The sequence below is a fragment of the Schistocerca gregaria genome, chromosome 2, assembly GCF_023897955.1.
Source record: "Schistocerca gregaria isolate iqSchGreg1 chromosome 2, iqSchGreg1.2, whole genome shotgun sequence".
In the NCBI taxonomy this organism is placed as follows: domain Eukaryota; kingdom Metazoa; phylum Arthropoda; class Insecta; order Orthoptera; family Acrididae; genus Schistocerca; species Schistocerca gregaria.
This window is the reverse complement of record NC_064921.1, coordinates 946,304,393-946,326,147: the sequence shown is the minus strand read 5'-3', so window position 1 is coordinate 946,326,147 and position 21,755 is coordinate 946,304,393. Positions and strand designations below refer to the sequence as shown.

General features: G+C 43.9%; 1 protein-coding gene across 1 annotated transcript in view; it reads right to left on the bottom strand.

Moving 5' to 3' along the window:
- Positions 1-19,893, bottom strand: part of LOC126335406 (uncharacterized) — a 219,650-nt gene extending 199,757 nt beyond the window's left edge. The window contains exon 1 of the mRNA XM_049998674.1: positions 19,843-19,893. The gene's annotated coding sequence lies outside the window, so the exon portion shown is untranslated. The remainder of the gene's footprint in view (positions 1-19,842) is intronic.
- Between the last annotated feature and the right edge of the window lie 1,862 nt (positions 19,894-21,755).

The window sequence follows — 21,755 nt, the reverse complement described above, 5'->3', positions numbered from 1 at the left end:
GGCGCTACAGTCTGGACCCGTGCGACCGCTACGGTCGGAGGTTCGAATCCTGCCTCGGGCATGGATGTGTGTGATGTCCTAAGGTTACTTAGATTTAAGTAGTTCTAAGTTCTAGGGGACTGATGACCTCAGAAGTTGGGTCCCATAGTGCTCAGAACCATTTTTTTTATTTTTGTAAGCTCTTTCTCGATCTCTTCTAGTCTGTCGTGTGGGTTTGCTAGTCTCCCATCGGGCACCTCCCCAGGTGGCGGATAGGGGAATGCTCACCAGATATGAGTGGCACTGGGGAAATGAAATACCCGGGGTGGACCAAAACTAGCAACGTGGTGGCGTCTGTACTCTAGTAGAGCGGCCTACCAAAGGCGTCTATACCCCATGTGAGGGGGGGTCTGGAAATTATATCGCCAATCCGTTCTGAAGCAAGCGTGGCAATTATGCTTCGCACCTTCGAATTATGTTGTGTGACATTAATGTTAAATTTTCCGGAGTAATAGCCCCACAGTCGGATCTCCGGGTGGGAGCAATTTTGATGTCCCAAACACCAAGAGGTGCTGAGAAGAAGATACAGACTCTTCAAGTCTGTACATATAACTGTCGCTCTCTAATAGGCAACGACAGACTAGAAGAGATCGAGAAAGAGCTTACAAAAATCAACCACAGGACAATATTTCACGAAATATAGCCTCTTCACTGTGCGAGTGTTTAAATCAAGAGTGAGGGTTGTAAACGTAGCTGAAATTAAAGGGTGTTTTGTAGTTCGCGAAGCATTTATGCAAAGTATTTCATCGTCAGACAACAAAATTCAGAAAGTGCCAATCTAAAAAAAAAAGCAAAGTTGAGATTTCAAACCAAGCTGAATAATGAATAATTTGATGTTTACTAATTGTAGAGTACACTTAAGTGCCAAACTTCATGGAATAGCCATATGCACATATATGGGTGACGCTAGTATCGAATGCACGAGGTTTTCGATTGACTATGCTCCACAACGGGAATTAACAGACTCTGAACGCGAAATGGTAGTTGGAGCTGGACGCGTGAGACACTCCATTTCGAAAATCTTAGGGAATTCAGTACTCCGATATCCATATTGTCAAACGTGTGACGAGAATACCAAATTTCACGCTTTATGTCTTATCACGGGCAACGCAGTGGCCGACGGGCTTCATTTAACGACCAAGAGTAGCGGTGTTAGCGTGGAGTTGTCAGTGCTAACAGACAAGCAACAGTGCTTGAAATAACCGCAGAAATCAAAGTCAGGCGTAAGGTACATCGCCTGTAGCGCGTCTCCTGGACTCGTGACATATCGGTTTGACCCTAAGGAAAACCGTGACCTGGTCAGATGAATCTCGATCACAATGGTTAAGAACTTATGGTAAGGTCAGAGTGTGGCACAGACCCCAGGAAGACATGGACCCAGGTTGTTAACAGGGCACTCTGCAAGTCGGTGGTAGCTCCATAATGGTCTAGGCTGTGTTTACGAGGAATAGACTAGTTCCTGTGGTCCACCTGAACCGATCATTGACTGGAAATGGTTATGTTCGACTAACTGGAGACTATTTGCAGCTATTCACTGACTTTATGTTCCCAAACAACGATGGAAATTTTATGGATGACAATGCGCCATGTCGCTGAGACACGGTTGTTCGCGATTGATTTGAAGAACATTCTAGACAATCCGAAAGAATGATTAGGCCATCCAGACCATCCTACATGAATCCCATCGGACATTTATGGGACATAATCGAGAGGCCAGTCCGTGCACAAAGTCCTGATAGGGCAACACTTTCGCAGTTATGGACGGCTACAGAGGCAGCATGCCTCAGTGTTTCTCAGCGGACTTCCAACGACTTGTTGAATCCATGTCACGTCGAGTCGCTGCACTACGACGTTCAAAAGGAGGTCAGACGCGATATTAGGAGGTATCCCGTGACTTTTGTCACCTCAGTGTATACACTGATGTGCCAGACATTACGCTTAAATCTATATTAGTCCATCTTTGGAAATCAATACAGTGTCACTTCTACATGGCGTGGATTCAATGATTACTTGGTAGGTTGGTAGGTTTTCTGAGGAATGTGCACCAGATGTCTACCACAGGTCACGCAAATCCCCGTAAATAACGAGCCGGTGGTTTGTGGACATGGAAGCGGCATCTGAGAAAGTCCCAGTCAGGCAAATTCAGTGACCAAGACGTCAACGTCAGTTGTCATGCTTCTAGCCTTGTGACACAGATAGTCATCCTGCTGAAAGATGCCATCGCCGTCGGGGATCAAGCACGAGGGGATGCAGGTGGTCCGCACGCAGCCTGCAGCTGTCATGGTGCCTTAGATTGCGGCGACAGGGCCCATGGAAGCCCAGATGAATGTTCCCTGTACCATAATTCTAGCTCCGACAGCCTGGGTTCGTGGCGTGCTGCATGTTCGGAGCAGCTGTTTGCCTGGCTGACAGTATAGCCTAACACGGCCATCGGCTGATGTACCAAAAAAAGGGATTCATCCGACCAAGTGATATGTTCCCATTGATCCAGTCTAAACTCTATGGTTTGTGGCCACTGGAACAGTAATGTCGTCGGCTCAACATATGCACACTTATGGTTCCGTCGTATGCTGTGAAACCCCATGTTCAAGAATGTGCACTGAAAGGTGTGTTGCTACGAAACACGTGTCCCTTCGCCGGCATTGTAATCTGTTTCACATCTGCCACTGACCGCCGCCTAAACTGCTTCAGGAGAGGATAAACAGCCGAACTTCATGTCCTGCGATGAAGCGTAGACGTCTAACCCATTTCTCGCCTTCTCTTAGTTTCACCGTCCTTTATGCATTTTCTATAGATGGTCGCGACTGTGAGACGCAAATAACCGACCAGCTTCGCTGTTTCCGAGAAGCTCGTATGAGACCATAGTAATAACCTGCACATTGTAATAGTCGCTTATATTTGAGGATTTACCCATTTGCGAAACGCCTCATTTCCCATTCGTTTCGGTCCCGCTTATGTATTAGATTGGTCCATCAGTCCTTAGCGTTTTTCCATAAGTTTAATAAAAACAAGAGGTACACACAACAGGGAGTTTAGTCATCAATAACATATTCTCCTCCACTATTTACAGCAGTCTGCCAACGCTGGGGAAATTTTTCGATTCCGCGGCTGTAAAAATCACGGCTAAGAACTCGTCAAGCCATGTTCTTTCGAGGTTTTACGATAGAGAACGGAAAATCTGAAAATATGAGGGCGCAAGATTAGGTGAATAAGGTGTCGTTTTTCGGAGTGCGTCTCAGTTCTTGACAATAAATATCAACAGCGATGGTAACAGCTCAGTGAAGCAATTCCTAATACACCACACCGTTGCTGCCCCACCAGATGCATAACATTATCTTTTGTGGATGTGCACAGGTCTTTGTGCGGGGGGGTTGCTGCTTTGATTGAGCTCAGCCATTCCTTTCTTTTCTTTACATTAGTCTAAAGACATCATTTCTCGTCTTCCGTAGCGATACAGGACAGATTTGGTCAGTACTGTTCACGAGCCAATTGATAACGAGTAAGCAAAGATGTGCATATGGGCATTGCGAATTTGACTTGGAGCATACGGTACCCATACACCCGATTTTGAACCTTCCCGTTTGCACTGAAATGCCGCACGATAGTGGAATGATCACAGTTCATCGCATTTCCAGTTCTTAAGTACAGTGGCGTGGATAATTGTGGATTAATGCGTCTAAACGATCTTCATGAAACACCGAAGGTCTTCCTGAACGCGGAGGGTCACTAATGTCAAAACGACCGTTTTTAAAAAGAGAAAACCATTCTTTTAGCGTGTTCAATCAAATGGCGCTGAGCACTATGCGACTTAACTTCTGAGGTCATCAGTCGCCTAGAACTTAAAACTAATTAAACCTAAATAACCTAAGGACATCACACACATCCATGCCGGAGGCAGAACTCGAACCTGCGACCGTAGCGGCCGCTCGGCTCCAGACTGTAGCGCCTAGAACCGCACGGCCACTCCGGCCGGCGCGTGTTCAATCCAACGGCATTATCCCGAAACGTGGCGCAAATGTGTCTGGCTGCCTCCGCTGTTGTCAGCCCTCTACTGAATTCAAACAAAAGAATATGTCGGAAACGTTGCGATTTCTCCACTTGGCGCTCCATTTTCTACCGTCCACAGCTTCACTCACTACTTCCAGATGACAAAAGGACAACTAATGGTTCAAACTGCTCTATGCCATTCGGCATCTGAGGTCATCATCCTCTAGACTTAGAACTACTTACACCTAACTAACCTAAGGACATTACACACATCCATGCCCGAGGCAGGATTCGAACCTGCGATCGTAGCAGCAGCGCGGTTCCGGACTGAAGCGCCTAGAACCGCTAGGCCACAGCGGCCGGCAAAGGACAACACGTAAACTCAAATAGCAACAGTGAAGTACAAATAAAAAATGAGACTCGATAAATAAACCCATAGCAACCGGAATACCAACATGCAAAACAAAATGACTTCGAACTCATGCACCAACAAAACAATAATGTCTTCGAAACTTCCTGGCAGATTAAAACTGTGCCCGACCGAGACTCGAACCCGGGACCTTTGCCTTTCGCGGGCAAGTGCTCTACCAACCTTTTTTTTTCTTCGTTGATCTCATTTTTTTCATTGTATATGATCGGGGCGGACGTCTTATGACACCCGTTCAGGTTGTTCATTGATCAGTTCACCCAGTTTTTTTTAAATTACAGACGGTATTTAAACCCTCTGACCGAACACGCTGAGCTACCGTGCCGGCGCCAACTGAGCTACCGAAGCACGACTCACGTCCGGTACTCACAGCTTTACTTCTGCCAGTATCCGTCTCCTACTATTCCAAACTTTACAGAAGCTGTGAGTACCGGACGTGAGTCGTGCTTCGGTAGCTCAGTTGGTAGAGCACTTGCCCGCGAAAGGCAAAGGTCCAGAGTTCGAGTCTCGGTCGGGCACACAGTTTTAATGTGCCAGGAAGTTTCATATCAGCGCACACTCCGCTGCAGAGTGAAAATCTCATTCTGAATAATGTCTTCGATCACTATTAATGGAACAAGAAAGTGATACTACGTACATTATGAATTAAAACCTCTTACGATCGTTACCAGTGCTTTTAGGTGGTGTTAATGAGAATCCAACAGAATTTTGACAGGCCGACTATGACGGGAGTGCTTAAGTGCGTGTCGTTACCACAGTGGTGTGCGACTTGTGGCGGTCGGCATCATTCTCAGGCCGAGAGGTTCGTGTGCCACATTGATGCAGCTGGAGACGCAGCAGACCATTCACTGCACTCAGAAGCAAGGTGTTGACTACCCCCAAATGTCTCCTGCAAGTCTCCTACCTGATGACGGACAGGTAAGTTCCTATTCTCGAGTCTCGTAGGAAAAATCTCTCTAATCGCGTTCCGTAAAGATCTCTATGGGCGGCGCTATGTATCGAGTTAGCCAGCTCAAGTTTCACTTCTAGCGATGAAACGATGCCGGCCGCGGTGGTCTCGCGGTTCTAGGCGCTCAGTCTGGAACCGTGCGACTGCTACGGTCGCAGGTTCGAATCCTGCCTGGGGCATGGATGTGTGTGATGTCCTTAGGTTAGTTAGGTTTAAGTAGTTCTAAGTTCTAGGGGACTGATGACCACAGCAGTTGAGTCCCATAGTGCTCAGAGCCATTTGATAAAACGATTTTACAACTCCTTTTTGGCCTCACACTCACCGTAATAAGACCAAACTAGAACGTCAATAAAGACTCTCCTGCAAGCTGTATTCTCCGATACTAGTAAAAAATGAAATGAGCGTACGGCAATGTGGGCCGGGGGTTTCCCATGCGGGGAAGTTCGGCCGCCGGGGGCAAGTACTTATTGCATTCGACGCCACATAGGCCGACTTGCGCGCCGGAGGTGGGGATGAAATGATGATGAGGACAACACAGCACCCAGTCCCTGAGTGGAGAAAATCTCCTGCCCCAGCCGGGAATCGAACCCGGGCCCCTGGGCGTGACATTCCGCCACACTGACCATTCAAGCTAACGGGGCGGACTCCGACACTAGTGAATGTCTCAGATACTGTAGAAGTCTCCTTTTGTGTTCTCTGTCTTCGAAAAGCACCTTTACATCTACAAATGTCTACCGACATTCCACCTTGACAACGTGTGGTGGGCCGACGTCGGTCAGTCTTACTCAGATAAACAGCACAACAGAAGCTAGGGAAAACCCTGTGGCGTCTTTCTTGGCCTCTGGTTCCACATGCGCCCGGTGTATAGGGTGGAAGACGTCTCGTCCATTCACTGAATATCTTTCGGGCACCTACCTGCCAGTGTCTGGACAGACAGGCATTCTGTCTCAGAGAGAGGAATCGGCAGTGTTCATTTCAAAGCAAATCCTCTCTTAAACGATGCAGAACAGCTACGTAAATTTGGAACACCGTCCTACCCTTTGCCACGCCAGGCTCCTCACCACCAGTCCACCTCACTTGGTAACAACATATGATGTGAATTCTTTATTTTAAAGCACAGTAACGTAGATACACACTGCGCTGTAGGGGTAATTTTCTGTAGGACAGATTCTCTCACGAGAACAGTGCAAAATTGTAGAAGGGCTGACAGTGCTGATGTGGAGACATCCAAGTCCACAGAGTAGGCTGCGCTATGGTAATGTGACTGAGCGGTCGCAGAACCGAGCTCAGTTGTTGAGAAGGCAGCCCAATAAGCAGCAGAAGAAGGACTTTGCGCTGTCGTAACGCTGAGTGACAACGGCACTGGTTACAGTTCTTGAGAATAAAACAAACAAATCCAAGTCTGTGTGGGTAATCTGTATCACAGTCCAAAGCGCAACCCACCTCATCGTCCAATGAACATGCTCAGCTGGAAAACATGCAACTCCAGGAAGGATATATAAAAAGAAAACAACGATTCATCACGAAGGAACAATTCGAATGGGATGACATTAGTAGACGTGATATACATGTACAGACAAACAAATGATTGCAGTTTCAGAAAAACTGAATAGTTTATTCGAAAGGGAGAGGTTTACAAATTGAGAAGTCAATGACGCGTTGGTACATCTCTGGCTGCCGGCCGCGGTGGTCTCGCGGTTCTAGGCGCGCAGTCCGGAACCGTGCGACTGCTACGGTCGCAGGTTCGAATCCTGCCTCGGGCATGGATGTGTGTGATGTCCTTAGGTTAGTTAGGTTTAAGTAGTTCTAAGTTCTAGGGGACTAATAACCACAGCAGTTGAGTCCCATAGTGCTAAGAGCCATTCGAACCATTGAACATCTCTGGCTCTTATGCAAGCAGTTATTCGGGTTGCCATTGATGGGTATTCTCTTGGCAACCCATGGCGCCTTTTGTATGCGACTGACGCGGAATTTTAATGGACATCATCGTTCAGATACAGCAGCACGCCTACCAACTTTCGTTTGGGCCACACAGCTCCTTCTTGGTGCTGCGATTCTTCTTTTCCGCCCGTCTATTTTGTGTCGTTGTGCTGAATTCTAATCATTTGTGTGTGCAAGAATTTAGTACATTTCTAGCCAATTTGTATGCTGACGACAGTGTCCTTAACGTGTGCCTCACGAAATCAAGAGAACGACAGCTATGGCTTTCAGACTGATCCTCGACCTCCAGCGACTGTGTTAAAGCAAATTTCAGTGGTAACAAGGAATTGCAAAATGAATTTTTTAGGTTGGCCATTTACCATGATGGCGAGGGAGGGTGTTGCTGACACGGACAATGGCTCTCTGCCACTGTAGGGTCGCAGGAATGAGTTCTTCCAGAAATTTCTTTACGCCACTTCTTTGTTAGCGAGATGCCTGTTATGCAACTGTGCTTCAATTTTCGTCTCCACGGACTACACCATGAGTGTGATAGGTACAGCGTTAACGAAACACAACTAGATCGTCGCGTGGTCCTTTTCAATACCATGGACTGCAAATAACAAGCACTCATCCCTTTACACAAGACCTCTTTCAGGGGATCTGCGAAAATGTCTGGTTGTCATGAATTACAGTTGTCTTGGTCGCCAAGACTAGTATGATTCATTAGAACAAACACAGTTTAGGGTCAGTCGCACTTAAATCATATCACCATTGCCACATCCACCACCAAGATAAATATGTAGCTGACGAAGAGTCAAATAGCACTGTCTTGTCAGCGGCACATAAAATAAGGGATAGTTGGGCCCTGTGTATGTTTCAGTCCTATTATTCAGCGCCTACCGGTTCTTCTTGAGCTGACAGTTCTTCAGACCGCATTTTTCTCTGCGTGTAGCACTGACCCCGTTATTAAATCTCGGCAGATACGATGATCTGGCCCCTAGGGCGTCCTACTGCCATTCGCGATATTTCACATATGGGCAAGAAAGTTCACTACATCTACATCTACATACATACTCCGCAAGCCACCATACGGGGCGTGGCGGAGGGTATCTCGTACCACAACTAGCATCTTCTCTCCCAGTTCCACTCCCAAACAGAACGAGGGAAAAATGACTGCCTATATGCCTCTGTACGAGCCCTAATCTCTCTTATCTTTTCATTGTGGTCTTTCCCCAAAATATAAGTTGGCGGCAGTAAAATTGTACTGCAGTCAGCCTCAAATGCTGGTTCTCTAAATTTCCTCAGTAGCGATTCACGAAAAGAACGCCCCCTTTCCCCTAGAACCTCCCAGCCGAGTTCCTGAAGCATTTCCGTAACACTCGCGTGATGATCAAACCTACCAGTAACAAATCTAGCAGCCCGCCTGTGAATTGCTTCTATGTCCTCCCTCAATGCGACCTGGTAGGGATCCCAAACGCTCAAACAGTATTGAAGAATAGGACGTATTAGTGTTTTATAAGCGGTCTGCTTTACAGATGAACCACATCTTCCCAAAAGTCTACCAATGAACCGAAAACGACTATCCGCCTTCCCCACAACTGCCATTACATGCTTGTCCCATTTCATATTGCCCTGCAATGTTATGCCCAAATATTTAATCGACGTGACTGTGCCAAGCGCATAATGGAGTATTAAAACATTACGAGATTCTTTTTCCTATTCATCTGTATTAATTTACATTTATCTATATTTAGAGTTAGCTGCCATTCCTTACACCAATCACAAAACCTGTCCAAATCATCTTGTATCCTCCTACAGTAACTCAACGACGACACCTTCCCGTACACCGCAGCATCATGCAAGACCAGGATCGTTACCGTATATACATTAAAATGACTTCAAGTGCAGATGACAAAATTATTTTGTGATCTAAACAGAAATTGATTTGTAAATCTGTCATGAGCTTTAACTCTTTGTCGACGGGACGTTAACACTAATCTTTCGTCTTCCTTTGGGATGGATTCGTTATGTCGCGTGTGGGATGAGACACAGGTATCGATAGGAGTGCTCCAGGGAAGCGCCATAGCATTGCGTTTGTTCTCTGCATACGTGAACGATGAGACGGATAGGATGAGCAACAGCCTGCGACTGTCTGCTGATGACGCTGAAGGGTATGGGAAAGTGTCGTCGTTGTATGGCTTTAGAGGGATACAGGAAGACTTAGATCAAATTTCTGTTTGGTGTGATGAATGGCAACTTGTTTAAAATGCAGAAAAACGCAACTTAATGCAGGTAGTAGAAACCTATCCTGCAGTGTTCGAATAGAGTATCTGTAATTCTTTGTCTGATAGTCATGTCGATTAAAGATCTAGGCGTAACGTTGCAATGTGATATGAAATGGAACTGGCACGTGAAGACAGTAGTAGGGACGGAGAATGCTCGATTTCGGTTTACTTGGGGAATTCTAGAACTGGGAGAATTTTTCGTTCAGGATACCGCCTGTAGAACAGTTCTGTGACACATTCTTGAGTACTGCTCGAGTGGTTGGAAGACCCATCAGGTCGGATCAAGGGGAGACATAGAAGGAGTTCAGAGGCGTGCTTCGAGATTTGTTACAGATAGATTCGATCACAAGCGAGTGTTACAAGAGTGCTCCATGAACTCAAATGGAAATCCCTGGAGCGGAGGTGTTGTGTACATAGTCCCGCGTAGTCAGCGCGTACACAACTTTCCCACTAGAGCGCGCCCCTCTAAGCACAACAGCTCGGGCGCAGCGCTCGTCCGTCTCCGCTCTACGAAATGGCGCTGCCATAAAGACGGACCAAATTCTGCTTCCGCCGATCCGCGTATTTTAATATGTAACGCAGCCAATGAGATTGCTGCTAACGTAGAACCTTTTCTCCTCGCGGATCACACTCGCGCAGTAATACCTGAACGCGCGAGTTATTATAACGAGTGTACAGACCTCCGATTAGTCAGTCTGCATTTGTCTGCATTAGTCTATAGTCAAGTTACAGCCGGCGCCTAATAAGATTACTATATTCCTGTACATACCCATGAAGGTAAATGTATGGTCACTTTTGTCAAGTATCAGAGATATGTGAGCATAAGATTAACGTACCAAGACCAAAGGAACTTCAGATTGTCAATTGTGAATAGCATCCGGAACCAAGTAAAGTTATTTGTATGCTTGTTATTATTTTAATAAAGGTGTGTGAAAATTAATCAAGTTCTGTTTAAAGTTGGTCACCGTCAATCCGCTACTCTAAGCGTGCAAGTGGCATTTCTATCGTCTGACCTAACGGTGGAAGATAAACACGCCACGATAAGACCACGAGACATATTGCTGGCACTCGCCTACTTCGTTAGAGCGACAAGTCAAATAATCTGATGCTGTGTGTACCGAAGGTCTTACAGTACGCACACCACAGGAGGAGACCGTTTTCTTCGAAACATTGTTTTTACGACATACTGTAGAACGATCCTACGGCCACCAACATACATCTCGTGTACGGACCGCGAATACAAGGTGAGATAAGAGTAGACACCCGTTCATCGGTGGCCCCATTTGCGAGTGTAACAGGAAAGGCAGTGATTAACAGTGGCACAAGGTTCCCTCCGCCATGCATCGTATGGTGGTTGGTGGCTTTCGGATAACGTATGTAGATGTGGATGATTACAGACTGACTAGCAGAATCACCAAAAGGAAACACGTTGAACACTTGCAAAAACCGTTCTGAGATTGTCAGTGTGATCAGAAAGCTTCGGCGTACTACATACGAAACACAGTTATGATTAGTATAACTTGTGCGTCTGACGTATCGAATGCTGAATTAACTTCACCTGTTGAAAAATCGGCGTTTGGCAAGGTCGTTACCCGACTTCATCCGCGTAAGTTTTTTGGACATTAATAAAACTTTTTAATTATTTGCAATGGCTCTTCAACTTCTTCCTGGCATATTTAGTTTTCTTTCTTAGACTCTCAAGAGACTATCGTTGGTAAGTTAAGGCCTAATCTTGATTCCTTCCCTACAACCCGTACTATCTACATCTACATCCATACTCCTTAAGCCACCTGACAGTGTGTGGCGGAGGGTACCCTGAGTACCTCTATCGGTTCTCCCTTCTATTCCAGTCTCGTATTGTTCGGGAAAAGAAAAATTGTCGGTATGCCTCTATGTGGGCTCTAATCTCTCTGATTTTATTCTCATGGCCTCTTCGCGAGATATACGTAGGAGGGAGAAATATACTGCTTGGCTCCTCGGTGAGGGTATGTTCTCGAAACTTCAACAAATGCCCGCACCGAGCCACTGAACGTCTCTCTTGCAGAGTCTTCCACTGGAGTCTATCACCTCCGTAACGCTTTCGCGATTACTAAATGATCCTGTAACGAAGCGCGCTGCTCTCCGTTGGATCTTCTCTATCTCTTCTATCAACACTATCTGGTATGGATCCCACACCGCTGAGCAGTATTCAAGCAGTGGGCGAGCAAGTGTACTGTAACCTATTTCCTTTGTTTTCGTACTGCATTTCCTTAGGATTCTTCCAGTGAATCTCAGTCTTGCATCTGCTTTACGGACGATTAATTTTATATGGTCATTGCATTTTGAATCACTCCTAATGCCTTCTGCCAGATAATTTACAGAATTAACTGCTTCCAGCAGCTGACCTGCTATATTGTAGCTAAACGATAAAGGATCTTTTTGCCTCTATTCGGCGATTGTTGATAATTAACGAATGTTGTACGATTTGTAGTGACTTATAGCGTTACCATTCCAATAGTCAGAATGAATCTTTCAGTCTGCGGTGGAGCCTACGCTGTTTTTAAACTTTGTGACAGATTAAATATTACGAAGAAACCGATGGTATGGCGAACCTATACATGGAACACCTCGAAGCAAAGGCACTAAAAATGGCCAAGTTGAAACCAACGAGTTTCTGTCGGTGTGTAGCCCCAAGGAATGGAAAAGCTTGAAGAGTTACTTCAACATTTAAACTCTATCCGTAGTAATATAAAATCACGATGGAACTTCAGATAGAGGACCAACGGTGTTTCCTCAACGGTTTAGCTAAGAGAAGAGCGGACGGATCCCCGAGTCACAGCGTATATAGAAAACCTAGGCACACTGACCTCTGTCTCCACGCTTCGAAGAATCACCGTCTGCCACAAAGAAATTCGGTACTAAAGACTCTGGTCCACAGAGCTTGAACACTTTCGGACAAGGAGAGCATCGCCGAAGAATTAACACCTACGAATAGTTTTCTGAAGGAATGGGTATTCATATCATTAAACTGAACGGGAGAAGCAGTCAAAACCAAAAACGTCTGAGAGAAAGACTGAAACGAGAGACGGAGGAAGAGAAGCCAAAATTCGCTACCCACCTTATGCAGACCCAGTATTCAAAAAGATCGGTGAAGTCCTATGGAAACATGGCATCCAATGTATTTCATTGTCTTCAGATGAGATAGAAGTATATTTTGTAATGTTTGGACGACCTACGTAGTTTCTGAAAGCCGCGTCTTATTGCAGTCCATGCGACTGTTTTGTGTCCTACACGGGACAGTCTATGAGAACAGTCGAGGAAAACTGAAAGGAACATCTGCGACACACCCGAGCAAGACAACCAAATAAATCAGTTGTTGCCGAGCGCTTCCTCGAATATGAACATGAAATGAAATACGATTATACCAGTATCACGGTGCAATCGCCAAGTTCCTGGGACAGTATAATTGAGGAGTATATCGAAACAAATATGTCAGAAAACCTAATAAGCAGGAAGACAGGTATCAATTTAAATTAGGTTATGGATGTGGAACTCAATTTATTAAGACCACGCCGACCATCATATCCACCAGAGTCGGAGAACACTGAGGGAATTTTACGTTTCATAGAATATCAGTGCGAGGTCTGAAAAACAGAAGAGTATCAAAAGGCGTAGTGGGCATCGGGAGTCGAACTCGACTATAAATAGCGGCGTGACGTCAACAATTGTTCACAATCTGAGTGGAATCCAGTCGAGCTGTACACATAACATCAAAACTAGTAGCATCTGAAGAAGTCTACTCTGTCGAGTACAGAAATATTGCGCATGAAATGAGAACAACACCTCCGTAGAACACAAGTAATTCGATTACAACTGTGTGCTGGATGGGGACTGAAACCCAGAACCTTGCCATTCGCGGACAATGATCTTACCGTCAGAGCTATCCAGGCACCCTCCTTCACAACTTCATTACTGCTTGTTCCGCTCTTCTGCTTCCATTAGTTCTTCGTAACCCATCACATTGTTGGAAATTTTCTCATAAACATAGCTATTTCCGTGTTAAAAATGGTAATACCAAAAGATGGAGGCATAAAAGAGAACAATTGTACTGATTCATACATTAGTCCAATACAACAGCCATAGAGAAATAAATAAGTAAATAGGTGACGAATAATCACATAGAGAAATTACGTTATCAGAAGAATGTAGCATAACTGGAACTGACTTACGAAGCTTCAAATAAGAGGACAATGCTGATTTATATATTCTCATCCGTTACGAAGAACGAATATCTGGAGGAAAAATATTGTGGACGAAATATTTTTTTGATTTGTTACAAAATACAGTTTCAATTGTCAACCAGCCTAGTTAGTGCACTATTAATCAACTTTTGGCTCAGGAAAGCTTTGCTTAAGAGAAATGAAATGGGATGTAGCAGAAAGGTACGAAGTACTGCTTCACCTGTTTTGTCGCTGAAACTGTGTTGTCATAGTGTTCTGCGACGATTTATAACGGGCAGTTTCCCAGACACAAATGCGTGCAACATACTTTAGTGGTATTCATGGAAGGAGGATCACATCTAACATTCTCTTCAGGACGCCATTATAACACGAAATCTTCTCGTTGTCAGGTGTCTCTATTTCTTTATTTCGCGATTCAAACCATGCAAATAAGGATACAATCATAATTCTTTCACATATTCTGTCCTGTCACACTTCTGCTTTACACTTTGCTATAAGAACTCATTATTGCTTCATTAAACATTTAAATAAAACCAAACAGCGTGGGTTGTTCTGAGAGAGTCAGTAGTACTCCAAAAATGTGACGCAGATCTGCTTCATTCATTGTTTGCTCCAAGTACCAATTATCAACAAGCGTCTGTACCTCGCTTGCCACTACTGATCTTTATCGTATTCACACAGGAAAATACTTAGAACAAGTAAACTTAATGCTCACCATTTATAAAAATAAAGAACACTGAGGTCGTCGTGAACAGCTGTAGTAGTACTCACAGCTTTTCTCTGTCTTTGCACATACCAGCAAGTCGAATCTTAGAGCCGTCTCATGCAAAATGTGGATTTAATTGTAGTGAGCCAGATTTATTTAAAAAAAAGTATTTCTTTTTCATCTGAGGGTAGTGTAAGGGCAATAAAACGACAACACACTGACCATGCCAGAACGATAGCGAAACGTCTGGGTGAGAGTAAATAAACTAGTGTTTTGCATTAAGACAGTCTTCACATTCAAAATAAAACTTGGCGCACCGGTCGAATGTAACTAGAATGTAGATCTTAGGGGAACTGTGTCTTTCTCATTGTTAGACTGGAGAGGGTTTAAAGACTTCCGTATTAGCTCAAAATCCCACAAGTAATGGCCTTGAAACACTGTACAAGAACTTTTTAGTAGTGTAAGGCATACTATATATAGACAGATCGAGTAATCATTTGAAGATGTACTTCACTAAATTCTTGTTTTCTCCACAGATATTATTACCATTTGTATGTGTTATACTTGTTAATTTGTTTATAGCTCGAAAGAAATGTGAGAAGAAGCTTCAGAACAAACAGTTGATGAACCTGGTACTGCTAGGAATACAAGCCAGATATCAACAATGGAAAAATGGAAAGGAGCGTTTTGCGTCATTGGCTGGAGGCCCCTTACGGGACATGTCCGGCCGCCTTGGTGCAGGTCTTATTGCATTGGGCGCCACATTGGGCGACCTGCGCGCCGGATGGGGATGAAATGATGAGGAAGACAGCACAACACCCAGTTCCTGAGCGGAGAAAATCCCCGACCCAGCCGAGAATCGAACCCGAGCCCGTAAGACGGCAATCTGACACGCTGACTATTCAGCTATCGGGGCGGTCATGTCAACCATGAGCCGTGATCAATAGAAGTCACGCTGAGTAACTTGCCTGGACAGTATAAGAAACGGAGAAATCAGAGGGAGCGAAGTCACACAGAGAAATCGGCAGAGGAAGACGTGGACAGCCACGACGAATAACGCAGACGGGCGAAAGCTGTCTGGCTGCTGTCGCTAGTGCGCTTCAAGCGAGAACGTAGACAATACCACTTGGAGTCAAAAACTTGGGAAAATAATCATAAATCTGCAGAGATATACTTGTCTTTTGATTACCTCTGTTTCTTTCCTATTTAAATGCAAAACTACGACGAACATTCGGAGGTCTTTTCCGTTCGCTGTACGAAGAAGTAAGCAAGTATCTGTAATGTAAAAAAATGAAAAGAAAAAGAAAGAGGAGATAACCTAAGAAACTTTATGGAGCTCTCTTACCTTGAAATCACAATGCCTTATTGATTTAGCGATGTCAGTCTATTTTTAACTACTCAGAGAGCAGGAACCTATCCATCTTCGACGTACAAAAGTTAATCTCGAATTAATGTGATATTTCGGCCTTGATGGCAAGCACATTTAACGATGTTTGCTAGTATTAGCACCAATGTGACAATGTCCAAGTACCTGTAGACACAATGTCACGTGACTGCAAGCCGTACATTATCAACCATGAGACATCATAGGCTTGTTGTTACCTAGTAGTGCAGTCGCGCCTAAGTAATGACGTATCAAATGATTATTCAGTTACATGCAGAGAGAACTAAGAATATCAGCAGCTAATTCCAAATAAAGAAAAATTATTTAATTAATTTATTCACTTACTCACGTATCGTGGTTCATAAATACTGTCGTAAAGGAATGAAGAAGAGACTTCAGGGACGTGTGGCGACTCATATTAAGCATTATGTGACAGAAGCAGCCACTGCAGACTACTTGTGTAGGGTATATTAATAATAAACTATCACTGGCGTCAATCTGCTTACATTAACGACTATGGGAACTGTTCTAGGTTGCTTTTAATGTCTACACAAAGTGCACGACTCAAATTTTATAATTATATGTATAGGCCTTATGCTATTCTCAATCCACACAAACGATTTAGCAGACCATACAAGTAGTTCTCTTCTATTGTCTACAGATGACGCTGCCGTTTACCATCTAATAAAGCCGTCAGATCAAAACGGATTACAAAATGATATAGACAAGAAATCTGCTGGAGAGACGTCCTACACTGAGTTCATTCGTTCTCCTCTGGAGTATTGCTGTGCGGTATGGGGTCCTTACTAGATAGGATTGACGGAGGATATGGAAAAACTCCAAAGGGCAGATCGTTTTGTTTTATTACCAAGTAGGAGAGAGAGGGTCAGAGATATTATAAACGAGTTGTGTCATTAAAACTAAGGCTTTTTCGTTGCGGCGAGATCTTTCCACGAAATTACAATTATCAACTATCTCCTTCGAATGCCAAAATTCTTTGCTGATTTCCTTCTAGATACTGTAATGACACATTCCGACGCAGAGACATACAATATCTTAAAAGCTGCGCCAAAGATTAAATTGAGAGGCATGTAGATTATAATCTTTGTAATGTTCACATTGGATTCTCTTTTGTTTCATACTCCAAGAAGGAGCTAAGGGACACTTTCGATTGTTGCCTTGTGGAGGATGGACGTAATTTTTGGAGTGTGCGGAAAGGCAGCCATATAGTTAGTAATTATGGTTTGTGCGACGAGCACAGCAAAAGTTATTGTATTGTGAATAAAAAATAGTGAGAAGTATCTGAGTTTTACGAGAGTTATTTAAAGCGACGTAGCATTGTATTCCTTGGTTTCAACAGTCTTCGTGAAGTGAACCGATGCCGACTCAGGAAGATACACACGGTCAACAAAGAGAAGAACACCGATACCGACTAATGCATTAATACTGTGACAGAAGGACTAATTCTACACCTAAGGTGAGAACTCTGATTAAGTCAACAATGACGTAGAATTCAAAATGTAATTAATCGGAGTGGTAAAATTATATTACAGGCATATTTCACGCAGCACTGAATTTGTCCGCATTCAAGCCGGTCAATACAGTCCGTAAAAAGCGTTTCAAAATTCTAAAGTTACAGTTCCATGTCCATAATTTCTCCTCTTTTCCAAAAACCAATAAATTTAATTTTTTTATTTATTTCGCCACAATAGGAAAAGTAAGAGAAATCAGATTTAGTGTTCATTTCTATCACGTGCAATTCGAGAGTGGAAAGGTGGAGAAATGATAAGAAAGTTGTTCCACAGAGTAACTGTATGTACATATTCGCAGAAAAACATCTATTTTGAAAAAAGCCCACAGCTGTTCCCGTTACACTTGTCAGCTGCTGTTCCGTCTAAACCTTCAACCTAAGAATTTGTGTAATTTTACACAAAACGGTTTTAATTGCTATATATACATTAATAAACGACTAAAACTGTCCACTATCGGTCTGCATTGGACGACATGTGTAGCTTACTTTCTGAAGTGCATAAGTATTTTTTATTTGATTTTGGGTAAATTCATACTACAGAAAAGGTATGAGAGCCTAGAGAATGTGCAAATGGAATTGTTTATGTTTATACAAAATCGATTACGAGTGTACTGCACCTTCATTATTTTTTTACCTAGTAGCAGGTTGCCTGACGAACAGCTTCCAGGGACAACAAAACTTTCGATTTTCAGTATTGTATATACTTATTGACCGAAATTAAAAATTTCAAATGCTCCCAGAGTCTAGTCATTACGACAAACAATCTTACGTTGAAGGTTTGTCGCGCTAAAGTATTAAAGTTAGAAACGTCGTATGTGTCTCGAGGCAGAGTAACTCGCTGCGCGCAAATTCCCCAGACTATATTCGCCCAGTATTAGAGAATGAGATCAAGCTCTAAACATAATTTTAAGCAGTTTTATAGATAGGGCTGGGACAACTCATATTTTTTCTAAGTGGCGTTTCACATTGTACTGTACGCAGAATGAGATTTTCACTCTGCAGCGGAGTGTGCGCTGATATGAAACTTCGCAGGCAAGTGCTCCACCAAGGCAAAGGTCCCGAGTTCGAGTCTCGGTCCGGCACACAGTTTTAATCTGCCAGGAAGTTTCGTAATGTACGCAACTCATAACTTATAGACACACTAACAGTTACTAGGAGAACTGCTTTTATTCTATAGCTATTTTATCCCACAACTAATTTCGGTCTTTCAAATCATCTTCAGGTACGAAAACATCACGACAGAGAATATAGATTCATATAACGATTTCCTAAAATCTTATTTAAAGAAAAACCTCGCACTGGATACCTTTAAATGTGTGACATTAGCTGCCCATATGCGATTGACAATGCGACATTTTTGCTATTCTTTGTAACTGACACTTTACCTTATACCGTTGGAAAGCCATGTCACGTAGCTTCTTATTATGGGTAATTTATGTTCTGTCGCTCATCAAAACAAAACGTAGAAAGCTCGTGAGGAGTAGCAGAACATAATTCGTCTGTAAGAGCAGGCTAGATGACAAAAATGGCTCTAATCACTATGGGATTCAACTGCTGTTATGGGACTCAACTGCTGTGGTCATCAGTCCCCTAGAACTTAGCACTACTTAAACCTAACTAACCTAAGGACATCACACACACCCATGCCTGAGGCAGGATTCGAACCTGCGACCGTAGCAGTCGCACGGTTCCGGACTGCGCGCCTAGAACCGCGAGACCACCGCGGCCGGCGGCTAGATGACATATCTTGTTCAGTTGGTGGTGTAGAAGTGAGTATTATTAGTCCTAACAAAGAAACAGCCTACATTACACTTGTCCGTCCTCTGGTGGAATATTGCTGCGCGGTATGGGATACTTACCAGGTAGGGTTGACGGAGGACATCGAAAAAGTGCAAAGAAGGGCAGCTCATTTCGTGTTATCGCGCAATAGGGGTGAGAGTGTCACTGATATGATATGCGAGTTAGGGTGGCAGTCACTGAAACAAAGACGGTTTTCTTTGCAGTGAGATCTAGTTACGAAATTTCAATCACCAACTTTCTCTTCCGAGTGCGAAAATATTTTGTTGGCACTCACCTACGTACGGAGAAATGATCATCATAATAAAATAAAAGAAATCAGAGCTCGAACGGAAAGATATAGGTGTTCCTTTTTCTCACTCGCCATTCGAGAGTGGATTGGTAGAGAAGTAGTATAAAAATGGATCGATGAACCCTCTGCCAGGCACTAAAGTGTGAATTGCAGAGTAACCACGTAGATGTAGATGTAGACGTAGATGTAAATGAACTGGCATATGATGGTCACAGAGACACAAAATTTCCTTAGTCGATGTGTTCTGGACGTACAAATGCAGTGAAATACTGAACTAAGAACATCATTTTGCTGATGTACCGTACCTGAATCGATGCTTCCTGCCAGACACCACAGCTCACGTTCCGTGCGGTTCCCAGACACTGAAGCAAGTCTCCGGGCACGAGGCAGATTCTCCGCGCTGTCGCCTGCACAGCACCCCTCCCCCAGTCTGTTGCTGCAACAGACTGAAGTGCTGTCCGCGTACAGTCTACTCATGACCAATCAGTTTCAAACTAGCTGTGTGCTAGCTTTTACCCCTGCCCCAGGCTGTTGCTACAACAGTCTGAAGTGCTGTCCGCATACAATCTACTCAGTACCAGTCAGTTTCAAACTAGCTCTGTGCTAGCTGTTGCTGCAAATAATGTAACTCTGATATTTCAACATCATAGAGCGACATGTCCGCACGTATCTAATGACCTCCATGGTGTACCCTATGCAGTCACTGCACACGTTCTTTTCCCGTCTTCCGTACAGCAGCTAATCGGCGTGACAGTGCTGTAATGAATGTCGGTAGTCAGTGTGAATACACTATCTTAGCGAAAGTGTACGGACCCAATTAACTGACATTAACACAGCGTGTGCCCACTCTTCACCTTTAAGACGGCTTGAACGCTGCTGAGGACAGTTTCAATGAGCTGTGTCAGTGGCTGTCTAGAAATGGCAACAAGTTCTTCCCCAAGAGCCGAAACCATAGAAGGTAGCGATATTGGATTCTGTGATCTGGAGCGCACTCGACATTTTAACTTGTTTCAAAGGTGCTCCAGTGGGTTTAGGCCGGGACAAAGGCCACTCCATTTTAGGACTGATATTGTCCACAAACCATTGCTTCACTGATGCTGCTTTACGACAGGGCGTATTTTCATACCGATACCATCATCGTCTCCATACCGTTCCTCCGCTGTACGAAGCACCGAAGCACACAATGCCGTAAAATATGTTCACATCAGTCCGCATTAAACGTTTCTTAAACGCAATAAGAGGACAGCACCGTTGTTGTGGTCTTCAGTCCAGAGACTGGTTTGATGCAGCTCTCCATGCTACTCTATCCTGTGCAAGCTTCTTCATCTCCCAGTACCTACTCCAACCTACATCCTTCTGAATCTGTTTAGTGTATTCATCTCTTGGTCTCCCTCTACGATTTTTATCCTCCACGCTGCTCTCCAGTACTAAATTGGTGATGCCTTGATGCCTTAGAACATGTCCTACCAATCGATCCCTTCCTCTAGTCAACTTGTGCCACAAACTCCTCTTCTCCCCAGTTCTGTTCAATACCTCCTCATTAGTTATGTGATCTACCCATCTAATCTAGAGCATTCTTCTGTAGCACCACATTTCGAAAGCTTCTATTTTCTTCTTGTCCAAACTATTTATCGTCCATGTTTCACTTGCATACATGGCTACACTCCATACAAATACTTTCAGAAATCGACTTCCTGACACTTAAATCTATACTAGATGTTAACAAATTTCTTTTCTTCTGAAACACTTTCTTTGCCATCGCTAGTCTACATTTTATATCCTGTCTACTTCGGCCATCATCAGTTATTTTGCTCTCCAAATAGTAAAACTCATCTACACTTAAGTGTCTCATTTCCTAATCAAATTCCCTCAGCATCGCCCGACTTAATTCGACTGCATTCCATTATCCTCGTTTTGCTTTTGTTGATGTTCATCTTATATCCTCCTTTCAAGACACTGTCAATTCCGTTCAACTGCTCTTCCAGGTCCTTTGCTGCCTCTGACAGAATTACAATGTCATCGGTGAACCTCAAAGTTTTTATTTTTTCTCCATGGATTTTAATTCCTACTCCGAATTTTTCTTTTGTTTAATTTACTGCTTGCCCAATATACAGATTGAATAACATCCTGGATAGGCTACAACCCTCTCTCACTCCCTTCCCAACCACTGCTTCCTTTTCATGCCCCTCAACTCTTTATAACTGCCATCTGTTTTCTG